The following is a 16053-nucleotide window of genomic DNA, read 5'->3' as shown; positions in this document are numbered from 1 at the left end:
CTCTGGGGAAAAGGGAGACTACCAGTTATAGGGGAATTGACATCAGGTGGGCTCATTAGTTACCAGGGAAACCAGCAGAGGGGCACACCCCTCCCGGCCCCTTTGATGAGAACAATCACCAGCTGGGGCCTGGGGCAAGTACGTAGGCAGGTCAGTCATGTGCGTAGGGCTTAGGTGAAGCAGGCACTGGTCGGGCAAGGGATTACAGAGAGCAAGAGAACAGCCATGTTGAGTGGCCTGACCATACATTTGTGCAAAAGATATTGAATATTAGATATAGAAGGAATGGAAAAGAATATGTCATCTGCATGCCCATGGCCTTGGAACACAATATTGACACATAAAATGCAATAACACATGATAGGGTCACACTACACAACACATATAAGAAAAAAATTTATTTGTGATTGTGGATAGTTTCCTGATAATTCATTTCTGTGTATGTAAGGCAAATAATCTGAGACACAATTTGCAAGGAAAGATGGATGTGCTGATATCCAAGGACACTTAATGAACCTGACAATTCTGAGCCTCATTTCCTCAATCCCTGAAGTTGATTGCATGTTGCAGGTGACATTACCCCCATATACAAACCTTTGAAAAAAATTTAGTGGGATCTCTGTAACAGCTCTCGAACTATCACCTAGTTGAAGGTTTGGTCATGCACAATTATCCTAGCAGAAACATGAACTTCTTAAAAGCAGGCACCATGTCATATAACTCTTCTTTTCACTATACTATCTAATTTAATACTTTGCTCTTGTACGTGAAAAAAATTAGTGTTGAATGAATGAATGGTGAATTAACAAATGAATAAAGAATGTTGCCAAATGATTGAAGCTGCACTTTTATTTTCTTTAGGTATGCTGCCTGACTTCTATGGATATTCAGCAAACATAGCCTGAGCCTTGTTAGTCATCAGTTCACAGTGAATATAAACTCCTGCTATACTTATAATCCGTTTCACAGAGGCCTAGAGGAGGTAAAAATACAAAACCCACTTCCTACAGAAGGAGGTCTGAATGCTTTAGTACAAAAAGGATGTGCAGGAATTGAGTTTGCTGGGTATTGCAAATCAGTAGGTAATTCCTAACAGGCATTTCCGAAAATTTTTGAAAATTTGATTTCATTTGTGAGACATTTCCTTAAGGTTAAATTTAATGGGGAGGAACCCACTGTTTATAGCTGGAAGACCAATGAAAACCAAGAGGATTACAGACCTGGCATCTTATAAGTAGCTCTAATACCTAATCAAATATCTTTAAAAAGATATATTTAGCAGCCTTAGGTTTCTTTTTGAAAATATCGGTGTAGAAAAATTTCTATTTTATAATTATTGTAATAAAATAAAGCATCTGTTTATTCTTCAGTGTGTTAAAAAACAACCTGGTGTTTGGGTCATTAAAATAACCTTATTATGCATTGTAGCTGAGTTTGTTTCTTTTTTTTTCTTTTTGCCTCACAATTTGAAGTTTTTCATTTTTTTATCATAGTTGTACTGATTCTTCATCTTAAATTTTCTTGTGGCATCTAGCATGAAGTCTCATAAACAAGGTCATATACCACTAATAAAAAATGAGAAGATTATTTGCTTATTACCCAGAAGGCCTTAGTCTGTGATTCTACGTGCAATTCGTTTAATAAGTTTAACAAGTAACCCAATAGTAGTAAAGTTCAGGAGGGGGTCCAGTGAACAGAGGAAGAGCTAGTTGCCTCCATGACCTCACTCCATGTGGACACATTTCTGGCCCTCCCTGTGCAGATTATGCAGTGATCGGGAACAACCCACACCCTCAGAATAGGAATTCTCCACTTCCTGGGTCCTCTGGGAACACGGAGCTACGCTTGCCACCAACCACCTGCTCCATGTTAGGTACAATAAAATGGAAAGGAAGTGTGATGTTAAGGGAAGAGAGAGCTGCAGTTACAGTGTTTACAAATGTCAAATGTTTTTGTTCGGTGCTTTGCAGTCTGTGATGGTTAATTTTATGCGTCAAATTGACAGGCCTAAGGGAAACCCAGATAGCTGGTAAAACATTATTTCTGGGTTTGTTTGTGAGGGTGATTCCAGAAGAGATTAGCATTTGAATTGGTAAACTGAGTAAAGAAGATACTGCCGTTTCTAAAGTTATAATTAATTACTGTGTGCTAGAACCTATATAGTGTGGTGCATACCTGGTCTTTAAATTACACATTAACCCCAAAAAATAGGCATCACAATTCCCTTTTATTAGATGAAACTGAGGCTCAGTGAAAATAAGTTAGTCACCAAAACAATGTTTTGGTTTGATTCTAAAGTTTATGATTTTCTCTCTACAAAGGGAGATCTATGGAGTTCTGGGATGTTTCTCTTCCCCCACTAAAACCATCTGCTCATCTAGGATGGGGAATTAGCATAAATCTTTTTGCTTATGATTGTATTCCCAGTGCCTACAACACTGTCTAAGTGCTTAATTTTTATTTTTCTCACCATTTGAATGATGATGGGGACAAGATGATGAACATTCCTCAGTAAAAAAGTATCTCTAGATAGATTGAAGATAATAATAATAAAATCTCTAAGACTTTGTGCTGGATAAGTTGAGGTTGCCTCTCTAGATCTACTCTCCACTTGACCCTGTGGAGGTTGGCCTGGGAGGACTGCATCAAGGAGGCTCCCTTGCCATCTGGTTTGGGTTGGTTTCAGCCAGTGGGAGGCACTGGCAGAAGATCAACAGGCTAGTGGAAAGAGAAATCAGAGTAATTACTCCACTGGCTCCCTCCTTTGAGGGCATCTTCATTTGGCTGCGTCTTTCCAACTTGGGTCACAACTCCTATAAGGGAATCCACTACACATGTCCTGAATTTCAGTAACGGCTTCTTCCCCCTGTCTCTTCAGCCCTGGGGGTGGCAATAGCTCCCCAATGTTGTCATTCCTTGTTTGTTTGTTTTTTTTACCCCACTCGCATATTTATAAATAGTTATTTTATTAAACTCTCTTCAGTTTCCTATTTGAGCATGGCATCTGTTCTATCCCAGGTACCTGAATTATTTATTAATGTTCATTCATCCACTTAAATATTTATTGAACTCCAATTATATATGTGCTATATGTGTTGTTGGGAGAGGAGTGGCTCTCAGAAAGCTGATTTATCCCTTCTAGTTAGATAATATTTTTTCCCCTTCTCCAACATGTCACCATCCAGGTAAACAAATATGGGTGGTTAAGAAGTTTTTTCTTTTACTTTTTTTGGTTTGTCTTCTTTTCTGCTTGGCTAGGGATAGTTTTTTTACATACTATGTAACACTGGATGGAAGATAAGCCCCTTCCCCTAAAAGCCATTTTTTTTCATACTCTTGGAAACCTGGTATCTATTTTACAGTACATAATTTGGACTAGTCACATTTCAAGTGTTCAGAATCCATTTTGACTAGTGACTGCTGAATGGATCATGTAGCTCTGCAGCCTTGATGGAATGCTCTCTGTCATCTGTTTTGTTCAAGACTCTGCCCTTATTGTCTTTATCTGTTTATGTACTCCCTGCCTCAGAGATCTAATTTATTCCAGAGTAATTAGCTATATTGATGATTCCAAATATTACATCTCTATCTAGAATGTTTATGGGCACCATAAAGTCAATGTAACTCAAAGTAGTCTTCCACTGTACCCAAGAAAGTGGCTTCTGCAATCTACAGATTTAACCTAATCCTTATCAAATTACTCATGATGTTTTTCACAGAACTAGAACAAATAATCCTAAAATTTATATTGAACCACAAAAGACCCAGAATTGCCAAGGCAATTCTGAGGAAAAAGAACAAAGCTAGAGGCATAACCCTCCCAGACTTCAGACAATTACTACAAAGCTACAGTAATCAAAACAGCATGGTATTGGCACAAAAACAGACATATGGATCAATGGAACAGAATAGAGAGCCCAGAAATAAGTCAACACACCTATGCTCAATTAATTTTGGACAAAGGAAGCAAGAATATATAATGGTAAAAAGACAGTTTCTTCAATAAGTGGTGCTGAGAAAACTGGACAGCTACATGTAAAAGAATGAAATTAAAACATTCTCTAACGCTACGTACAAAAATAAACTCAAAATGGATTAAAGACCTAAATGTAAGACTGGATGTTATAAGACTCCTAGAGGAAAACATAGGCAGAACACTCTCTGACACAAATTGCAGCAACATTTTTTGGATCTGTCTTCTAGAGTAATGGAAATAAAAGCAAAAATAGACAAATGGGACCTAATTAAACTTAAAAGTTTTGCACAGCAAAGGAAACCATAAACAAAATGAAAAGACAACCTATGGAATGGGAGAAAATATTTGTAAATGATGTGACTGACAAGGGATTAATTTCCAAGATATACAAACAGCTTATATAGCTCAGTATCAAAAAACAAACAAATAACCCAATCAAAACATGGGCAGAAGACCTAAATAGACATTTCTCCAAAGAAGAGATACAGGTGGCCAATAGGCACATGAAAAGATGCTCAACATTGCTAATTATTAGAGAAATGCAAATCAAAACTATAATGAGGTATCACCTCACTCTGGTCAGAATGGCCATCATCAAAATGTCTACAAATAACAAATGCTGGAGAGGGTGTGGAGAAAAAGGAACCCTCCTGCACTGTTGGTGGGGATGTAAATTGGTGCAGCCACTAAGAAGAACAGTAAGGATGTTCCTTAAAAAACTAAAAATAGAGTTACCATATGATCCAGCAATCCCACTCCTGGGCATATAACTGAAAAAGATGAGAACTCTAATTCGAAAAGGTACATGTACTCCAATGTTCACAGCAGTGCTATTTACAATAGCCAAGACATGGAAGCAACCCAAATACCCATCAACAGATGAATGGATAAAGATGTGGAATATATCTACTATGGAATATCACTCAGCCATAAAAAAGAATGAAGTAATGCCATTTGCAGCAACATGGATGGACTTGGACATTATCATACTAAGTGAAGCAACTCAGACAAAGACAAATATCATATGATATCACTTATATGTGGAATCAAATAAGTTCACTTGTATCAGTTTTTTAGATTATTACAAAACAGAAATAGACTCACAGATGTAGAAAACAAACTTATGGCTACCAAAAGGGAAAGGGGGAGGCATTAAAAAAAAAAGAATAAAAGAAAGTGGCTTCCTCTTCACTTTATCATTTCGAGTATTGCCATAGTATCAACCATTCAGTCACCAAGGCTTACAAGTTTAGATTCTCCCTTTCTATCTCTTACCTCTTCATAGTCAACCAATGGTTTCTCTATCCTATGGCTATGCTCCTAGAATAAAATCCTCCTTGTACAGTTGACCCTTAAACAACCTGGGTTTGAACTTCACAAGTCCAGTTATAAGGGGATATTTTTCAATAGTAAATATTACAGTACTACAAGACACCATCAGTGGTTGGTTGAATCTGAGGATGCAGAGGAACTGCAGATAAGAGGGCCAACTGTAAACTATACTCAGATTAACCTTGTAGTTGTTCAAGGGTCAATGGTATTGCTATTTTGGGCTCTTTAAGGATGGTGCTATTTAATTTTTTAAGGTACAGTCCTGATCTTGTTACACATTCTTCAGAAATATTCTAAGGCTCCATATTTCCTACCAAAGGAGACTAGAGATGTTTTAGTTTGGAATTCAAGGTACTTTACAATATCATCTCTATATCCCTATTCTTATCTCGTAGTACTTTTGTGTGTGACCTGTGTTCCAGGAAAACAAAAACATGTTCCCTGAACATTCTTTGCAGTTTTTCTCCCTTTATGTCTTTTTACTATTTAATTCTCTCCTAGAATACTTTCCTCCTTTGCCACATGGCTCAATCCTGCCCATGCTCCCAGGCCCAGTACAAAAGACACTCTTGTATCAACCATCACTACACTCTTTGTCTATTCTCTTAGAAGAAAAAAGTGAATGTGTTCTCTCCCTCCTTGGAACATACAGTTGACTTTGTTTTACCTCTCTTATAGTACTAGCTGACTTTTGCATTGTAGTGTGTTTATTGTATTATTTGTTCCCTTCTCCTACTTTGTAAGTTTCTTTGTGGGTTATGTTACACATGGGAAGCCATGGAGATAGATAAGATAACCCTCATTCAGACTGAGGGTTTTGGAGAGAAAAGAGGTCCAAGCTGGCACCTTAAGATGTAACATTGGAGGATTAGGTGAAGAATAGGAGTCAAGAATTCTTAGTTGTGGAAAAAATAACTTTCTTCCTTCTGCTAGCATCTTCAAATCTAGGCAAACTTGGCATTCCCCTGGTGTGCCCATTAGTGTAATTAAATCAGACTTTTAGTTTTTGTCTAAATAGATGCTAGGACAAGAATTTCTAATATACTTTTACCTTGCTATGGTAGATACATACCACTAGACAATATGTTTTAATTACTTTTATCATTTCTGTTCATTTTCTCCCACTTCAATGAAATACACAGAGGTTTAAAAGGACATTTACCCAAGTTTTGAATTAGGTGATCTCAGTGATATAAAGGGAACTTTTCTTTTCTCTTTATATGTTTCTGTATTTTCAGCTTCTTTTTAATTTATTTTTACAATAAGCCTTTATATATTTCTAATCATAAATATCAAGTTAAAAATAAAGAATATATCATGAAACTTTTTGGCTGAGCTGCCTCTTATTTTCTTTCCAAAACTTTGCTTTTATGCCAAGTTGCATACCTCTTAAGATCAAGGTAACAAACAAAAGATAAAAATGGACTTCAGCCAAAGGAGGCTGTCAGAAAGCACTATAGTTGCTTCTGATTAAAACCAAACTGAACCAAACTTTCTTGCAAACTGAGGTGTACAGAGTAACTAAAAAGTGATAGCATATGACACAGCAATCTCACTACTGGGCATATACCCAGAGGAAACCATAATTCAAAAAGACACATGCACCCCAATATTCATTGCAGGACTATTTACAATAGCCAAGACATGGAAGCAACCTACATGTCCATCAACAGAGGAATGGATAAAGAAGATGTAGTACATAAATACAGTGGGATATTACTCAGCCATAAAAAGGAACGAAATTAGGTCATTTGTAGAGATGTGGATGGACCTAGAGACTGTCATACAGAGTGAAGTAAGTCAGAAAGAGAAAAACAAATATCGCATATTAACGTATATATGTGGAATCTAGAAAAATGGTATAGATGATCTTATTTGCAGAAATAGAGACACAGACGTATAGAACAAATGTACGGATACCAAGGGGGAAAGGAGGGGGGTGGGATGAATTGGGAGATTGGGATTGACATATATACACTATTGATACTATGTATAAAACAGATAACTAATGAGAACCTACTGTATAGCACAGGGAACTCTACTTAATGCTCTGTAATGACCTAAGTGGGAAGGAAATCCAAAAAAGATGGGATATATGTATATGTATAGCTGATTCACTTTGCTGTACAGTAGAAACTAACACAACATTGTAAAGCAAATATACTCCAATAAAAATTAATTAAAAAAAAATAATAGCATACAATTTGTATTGAGGGCAGTTGATAGGGTTCTGGAGGAGTCCACTCATATAGTAAAGAGAACTAGAAGTTTGGAGAGTGAGTTTACAGACTATGGGGATGCTTTTAGAGGGTTTTGTGGGGTGTCAAATGGGAATTTTTCATAAAGAAGGTCTAGATTTCTACCCTTTACTCCTAATGAGCATAAGAAAATCCTGTTTAATAATAACAAAGGATGCCATCTCCTTAAACATCACTAGAGACCAAACTTGTATGTCTCTGTTTATAAGTTTATCCCTTATTTACACTGTTTATCTTTGTTATAAAACACAATTTTGAGAACCTAAAATTAGAGTTATCAGTTGATATTATATTACATTCAAAAATAATCACTATTGGGACTCCCCTGGTGGTACTGTGGTTAAATACACTGTGCCTCCACTGTAGGGGGCACAGGTTCAATCCCTGGTCGGGGAACTAAGATCCCACAAGCCGCGCCACGCAGCCAAAAAAATAGAAACAAAACAAAACAAAACCCAAAAAGAATCACTGTTGAACTTTCCTCACCTTATGCCAAGTGCTTGAGGATCATCTTCACTCTCTGTGTGGCAGGTGAGGAAGGAGGGGGATTACAAAAAGTCAAGTGGATAAAACTCCTGAATAGGAGGAGGAAGCAGAAGGTATGAGATTTGCACCTAAGATGCGGTCATTGAGGAAATTACTCATGTTTCCTACCTCTGATGGAAGCAAGAATTTCAACCACTCCCACACCCTGTGGATAAAGTGCTAGGACACAGGTCTAATGACCTGTCACATAAGCAGCCACACTGTGTAATGAGGACTCACTGGGAGAGGCAGCTGGTCAGAGCAATCAGCAGTGCAGCAGAAACACCTTTGACTTCGGAGTTAGAAACTTGGGTTACTTCAGCTCTTCTACTTACGAGCTGGATGACACTGGGAAAATGGTTGAACTCCTGTTAAATGGTATCCTTATTCTTCAAATGAGGGAAAATACCTTTGTTTCTCGGAGAAGTAAATGGGACAGAGTACATATAGAACATGACCACTGTGGATCCATAATTAGTTTCGCTTGAGCCAGATGAGGCTAATCCAAGTTTGTTCATCTCTGTTTCTCCAGTACCTGCCATTTAGAATGTACCCAGGGCTATTAAATCAATGAATGAATAAAGCAAGGGAAATCCTTGAGTCTTCATGAAGAAAGAGGGACCTGAAGATGCCTTCTCACAAGGCACCTTCTTGGAGGGGGGCGGGGGGTCATAGCAGAGGGAGGAAGTTGAAGATAACGATATAATGATAAGTAAGGTAATAAGGGGAAAAAAGAGGAAATTGTGGAAAGTGGAAGGAGATGGAAAAAGGTCAGAAAGGGGAAAGATGGCATACTCAATTTTTCTAAGCTGGGAAAATTGTGTTGGAGGATGTGTGTGTGTGTTTGTGTGTGTGCACACATGCATCTTGGTTATGTGCACAAGAGAAGTATCAGTACACTGCTAACTACTGAGGAGTCATCTTCCTTCCTTTTTACATTTGTCCCTAAGGTGGGCATGGTTAGCTTGGAGCACATAAATAAGCCAGGGTTATCCCCTAGAATTGTATAACAAGACAAACCAAGTAGAATTAGAGTGGGCTTCTGGAGTTCTTCTTTCTAAAAAAATAGTGGTTTTTTTTTTTTTAACTTTTGGTAATGACAGTTGTTTTATTCTTTTTATTATGTCATGTTTTCAAATCAATTTTTAATGGGTCTCTTACTCAAAATATGAAGTATATTTTTAAACTGATAAAGTGAGTTTGGCTCTATTCCTGGCAAATATTTCTGGTTGTAAAGGGAGGTATTTGGTAGGGGCAGACTTTGAAACTACTGGTAAATTAGAAACTGATATCAAAGGAAGAATGCAATTTATTTTGGAGCCAAAAAGCTAATGAAACACTTCTGCAAATCAGTTGTTAAATAAATGCTTCCTTTAAAAATAAAAATCTAGAAAGACAACATTTGGTCTGTGCACAACATGTGTAATCTTTTCAAATCTTTTCAGGATGTCTTTGTGCAATCTAGTTTTTAAGCCTTCTTAGAAGGAAAAATATGTTTAGTTGAAAAGGTAAGTATTTTTTAAGCTACTGTGTTTAGTGTGTAATTTAACTTAAATGGAAAATGTTTAAATGCATTTAATGATATCTTTTAACAAATGTACAATTGCAATATAATTATCCTTCCTATTTGTAAAGATTAAAGAAAATGAAATTCAATATTAAATACTTTAAGAAGTATGGTTATAGTGGGAGGTCATTATGTTAAATTCTCATAATAAGCAAATCATAAAATTCTGTACATCTACCAAATACAGAATGCAATTAAATTTACAACATCTGTATGTGTAGCTGATGGAAATTTATTTTTAGCTGGAGAAATGAAAAGGCAAATAGAGTAGAGCCCCAGAACTCCTACTTTACTTGAATAAATCCTCCTGAAAAATGTTATCCAAGCGAGAAGAAATATCAAAAACAAAAAGAGCAACAAACAGAAGCAAATTGGAAGAAGTTAAATCAGTAGGAATGGGTAAATGGGGAAAAACAAAAATCTCACATGTATTGAATGTCAACTGGGAGCTGATACTGCGATGGGGGCTTTGCATATGCTGTTATATTTAACCTTCAGAACAATCCATTGAAGTAAGTATCGTCATATACATTTACAGACAAGATCATATAGCTGCTATGTAATGCTTCTGGGATTCAAACTTTGGAATATCTCACTCCAAAGCCTGTACTGGAACTGTTAGATAGACTTAAGAGATGCATGAGGTGATTAAAATTATATGAAGAATATTTTGAGGAGGTACAAAAATTTTCCAAGTCAACAGAGCAAGAGACATGTTCTGCTATTAAATAATTTCTTATAGCCCTATAACAACTCTAGTTACATGTATAATTATATTTGTGTGTATTAATTAACATATCCATACATGGTATGTTCAATGTTTACAGAATGCACGCTGTGTTTGACACTATATTAGTAGCAAGTAAGGAATACCCTAAAGAACCCTCAGGGAACATAAGTTCTAGTAGGGGAAACAAACAACATAACAGCAGATTTTGATAATTAGTAGGTAGAACCATACAAAACTGCCATATCAAAAAAAAAAAAAAAAAAAACTGCCATATCGGTTGAATATCGGAATTTCATGTGGCCCAACCTAAAAATCTAAATATTAAAGTATGTTTTGGGAGTGTGTCTACAGACACTCAGGATATATATTTCTATTATTTGTACATTCTTATACATGTTTCCTTTGGGATCAGGTGTGCACTGAGTATCTGTAGAGAGCAGTCAGTCTGTGGAGGATTTTTATTTATCACAATAAATCTGATCAATTTCATAGAATTATCCAACCTTAGGTTTAGCTCTCTGCTAAACTCTCAGGAGACGTTTGGCAACGTCTGGAGACATTTTTGGTTGTAACAACTAGGAGAGTAGTGATACTGGCGCTGAGTACATCTCTGAGTAGAGACCAGGAATGCTGTTAAACATTCTAAAATGTCCAAGATAGCCACTGCCCACCCCCATGCCCCACATACACACAAGAGTTATCCAGTCAAAAATGTCAGTAGAAACTCTTGAGAAATCCTGCACTGAACACAAGGAAGAACAGGGCAAAGGTAACTGGGAGAACACTGTACAGCTATATTTCCCAAATCTTAAAGATTCGCATTCCCAAAACACCCATGTGGATGTCTCTGTTGAGATACTCAAACCTTATGGTGAAAAATATGGAGAGGAGTAAAAGTTGCAATGAACCTTAAAAAAAAAAAGCCCTAAGTTGACTAGACTAGAACAATAAACATGACACACCAAACAAATTTATTATCAATGACTTCTCACAAATCACAAATTAGTAATAATGGATACTGTAGAAGCAATTTCTGTTCATCCTTCCTTGCTCACTGGAAAACTTGCAGGATATCCTATCTCTGAAATTTCCAGCAGTTGATTATAAACTTATTCTTCTTTCTATAAGTAATACCTACACTGAAGTATTTTATCTTCTGTATCTGGTCTTGTTTTTGTTGTTGTTGTTGTTGTTTGGAGGGCCTTGGATATGCAATGGATTAACCACAGTTATTGCAAACTGTTATTGATTTATGCCAGCTCTTATTTATATTTTATTTTCAATATTTGTCTCCATCTCCCATCCTGACTTTTCTTCCCCCCCAGTTAGGCCAATTTTAATACCTGTGTATCAAAGAACAATATGCAGTATTCTTGTGTGTTTTAATTTATAGAAATTGAGTTGTATTACACTTCTTATTCTGCTTCCTCTCTTTAGACTCAGAGGTATGTTTTAGACATCTAGCCTTAGTGATATATGTAGAATTCATGCATTCTTTTGACTGCTGACTGCGTTTTTCACATTTTATCTACCCATTGCCCAATTCATGGCCACATTTCTAATGTGGAAACAATGCAGAGATGCAGATTCTTGCCCATATCTCTTTCTGTGTCTGTGTAAAAGATCTTTGGAGTATACTGCCAAGAATGTAACAGCTGTTTTTTTTAATGCTGCCAAATAGCTATCCAAAATAGCTGCATTATTTACACTTTCAACAGTGCAAGAAGGTTCTTATTTTTTTGACATTTCTTTAATTGTTCACTTTCCCACAATCTAAATGGCCACTTTATACCTTTTTTTCTCTCCTCAGAACTCCAACTTCCTGCCCTCAGGTAGGAAGGGAGGGAGTAAGCTGAAAAACCCTAGCTGTGAGTTGAGAACCAGCACTGGAGCTAGTGTGGCTGGGGTGGAGGGGAAAGATAGACAGTGACAGATGAAGAGGTCAGAGAGGTACTGGCTGCCACACGTGTGGGGCCCTGTGGGTCACTGTAGTAGATGCTTTGGGGCGTGCTCATAGCCCCCTTAACAGGTCCATGCACTGCTATGAGTGCTCAGCACCCAGGAGCCACGTCCGGTGGGAGGTCACCCCCTTGCACACAGCCAGTGCACAATGTATTGATAGATATGAGTATTTTAAAAGCTGATCTCCTTGCCTCAAGAGGGGCTAGCTCTGTGATCCATTTGTGCACCAGAGCCCTATTGCTGTGGATCAGGCCGAGGCAGACTTTGCCCAAGATTACATCGTTTCTCTGCTCTTTCCTTTTCTCTATCCTGCTTCACTCTCTCCCAGGTTGCACCTGGGATTACCCCTTCATTACATCACTTTTACAGGAATCCTCCTCTCAGGCTCTGCTTTTAGAGAACCCAAACTAAGTCAGTCATTGTAGGGACTTTGGCTTTTAGTCTGTAAGTGAAATGGGAGCCATTACAGGGTTTGGGAAGTGACTTCATCTGGCCTATATTTAGAATCACTCTTCTACACTCATATTGAGATGAGACTATGAGAGAGAAAAGGTGTAAAAGCAGAGAATAGGAGGTTATTACAGCAATCCATGTAAGACATGATGGTGGCTTGGTAGCAGTAAAGGTGGTGAGAGGCAACTGGTTTCTGGGGATAATCTGAAGCAGTATCATACAGAATATCCTGATGGATCATATAAAATACTGACGTTAACTGTAAAGCATAATAGTGCACTCAGAGAGCTGGTTCATTAAGTGGTCTGTTTCCTGAAAATCAGTCTTTGAATTCCATTCCCCATAGCAACTGTACTTAATGAGCCATCTGTTTGATTTTGATTCATTTTTTCTTCACTATAAAGTTATGGAAACTTTAAAAAGAATTATATTAGGATCAATTTCCTTTTATTGAGAACAGCTACAAAATACTTGTAAATTTTAAAAACCTGTACTAAATAATATAAAGACATACTTACAGCTCACTGAGAGGAAACATTAGGCCAAACATCTTGCCAAAGAATCTATCTAAACTGCTGATGTTTTCTGTGCTTGTTTGGAAATAGATCTGTACCTCAGTGGGTATTTTACCTTCCATGTTCTTTATCCCCCAGATATTTCTCCAGAGATATTGTCTACTTTTGTCCAGATCCCTTGGCTTCTACTATAGATCTAGTTTGACATGAAGAAGCTTGAGTCTGATAACCTCCAGTCATAAACTATTGGGAGAATTGTGAGAATTTAGATTCTATCAAAGAGAACATTAGCAACTTGAGTGTTTAATTTCCTGCATTGCATACAGAAGAAAGTTAGGCACAAATCCTGCCTGCATCTATAGACAGACAGTTGCTGGTATTCTATCAAGGCCCAAGGTAGACAACAAATCACTTTTTATTTTTAAACATCTTTATTGGAGTATAATTGCTTTACAATGGTGCATTAGTTTCTGCTGTATAACAAAGTGAATCAGCTATACATATATATATCCCCATATTTCTTCCCTCTTGCGTCTCCCTCCCACCCTCCCTATCCCACCCCTCTAGGTAGTTACAAAGCACCAAGCTGATCTCCCTGTGCTATGCGGCTGCTTCCCACTAGCTATGAGATTAGAAATCAATTACAGGGGAAAAAACGTAAAAAACACAAACACATGGAGGCTAAACAATACGTTACTAAATAACCAAGAGATCACTGAAGAAATCAAAGAGGAAATAAAAAAGTACCTAGAAACAAATGACAATGAAAACATGACAACCCAAAACCTATGGGATGTAGCAAAAGCACTTCTAAGAGGGAAGTTTATAGCGATACAATCCTACCTAAAGAAACAAGAAAAATCTCAAATAAACAACCTAACCTTACACTTAAAGCAATTAGAGAAACAAGAAGAAGAACAAAAAAACCCTCAAAGTTAGCAGAAGGAAAGAAATCATAAAGATCAGATCAGAAATAAATGAAAAAGAAATGAAGGAAAGAATAGGAAAGATAAATAAAACTAAAAGCTGGTTGTTTGAGAAGATAAACAAAACTGATAAACCACTAGCCAGACTCATCAAGAAAAAAAGGGAGAACCCTCAAATCAATAGAATTAGAAATGAAAAAGAAGTAACAACTGACCCTGAAGAAATACAAAGAATCATGAGGGATTACTACAAGCAACTATATGCCAGTGAAATGGACACCTGGAAGAAATGGACAAATTCTTAGAAAAGCACAACCTTCTGAGACTGAACCAGGAAGAAATAGAAAATATAAACAGACCAATCACAAGCACTGAAATTGACACTGTGATTAAAAACCTTCCAACAAACAAAAGCCCAGGACCAGATGGCTTCACAGGCGAATTCTATCAAACATTTAGAGAAGAGCTAACACCTACCCTTCTCTAACTCTTCCAAAATATAGCAGAGGGAGGAACATTCCCAAACTCATTCTATGAGGCCACCATCACCCTGATACCAAAACCAGACAAAGATGTCACAAAAAAAGAAAACTGCAGACCAATATCACTGATGAACAAAGATGCAAAAATTCTCAACAAAATACTAGCAAACAGAATCCAACAGCACATCAAAATGATCTTACACCATGATCAAGTGGGGTTTATCCCAGCAATGCAAGGATTCTTCAATATACGCAAATCAATCAATGGGATACATCACATTAACAAACTGAATGATAAAAACCATATGATAATCTCAAGAGATGCAGAAAAAGCTTTTGACAAAATTCAACACCCATTTATGATAAAAACTCTCCAGAAAGTAGGCATAGACGGAACTAACCTCAACATAATAAAGGCCATACGTGACAAACCCACAGCCAACATCGTTCTCAATGGTGAAAAACTGAAACCATTTCCTCCAAAATCAGGAACAAGACAAGGATGCCCACTCTCACCACTATTATTCAACATAGTTTTGGAATTTTTAGCCACAGCAATCAGAGAAGAAAAAGAAATAAAAGGAATCCAAATCAGAAAAGAAGTAAAGCTGTCACTGTTTGCATGATACTATAGTATCATATCATACTATGACATGATACTATACAAACAGAATCCTAAAGATGTTACTAGAAAATTACTAGACTAATCAATGAATCTGGTAAAGTAACAGGATCAAAATTAATGCACTGAAATCTCTTACATTCTTATACACTAATGATGAAAAATCTGAAAGGGAAATTAAGGAAGCACTCCTACTTACCATTGCAACAAAAAGAATAAAATACCTAGGAATAAACCTACCTAAGGAGACAAAAGACCTGTATGCAGAAAACTATAACACACTGATGAAACAAATGAAAGATGACACAAACAGATGGAGAGATATACCATGTTCTTGGATTGGAAGAATCAACATTGTGAAAATGACTACTACCCAAAGCAATCTACAGATTCAATGCAATCCCTATCAAACTACCAGTGGCATTTTTCACAGACCTAGAACAAAAAATTTCACAAGTTGTATGGAAACACAAAAGACCCTGAATAGCCAAAGCAATCTTGAGAAAGAAAAACGGAGCTGGAGGAATCACACTCCCTGACTTCAGACTACACTACAAAGCTACAGTAATCAAGACAGTATGGTACTGGCACAAAAACAGAAATATAGATCAATGGAACAGGATAGGAAGCCCAGAGATAAACCCACACACATGTGGTCACCTTATCTTTGATAAAGGAGGCAAGAATATACAATGGAGAAAAGAC

Source organism: Eschrichtius robustus, chromosome 17 (assembly GCF_028021215.1).
Source record: "Eschrichtius robustus isolate mEscRob2 chromosome 17, mEscRob2.pri, whole genome shotgun sequence".
Taxonomy (NCBI): Eukaryota; Metazoa; Chordata; class Mammalia; order Artiodactyla; family Eschrichtiidae; genus Eschrichtius; species Eschrichtius robustus.
The sequence above is the reverse complement of the archived record's forward strand: the minus strand, read 5'-3'. Positions refer to the sequence as shown.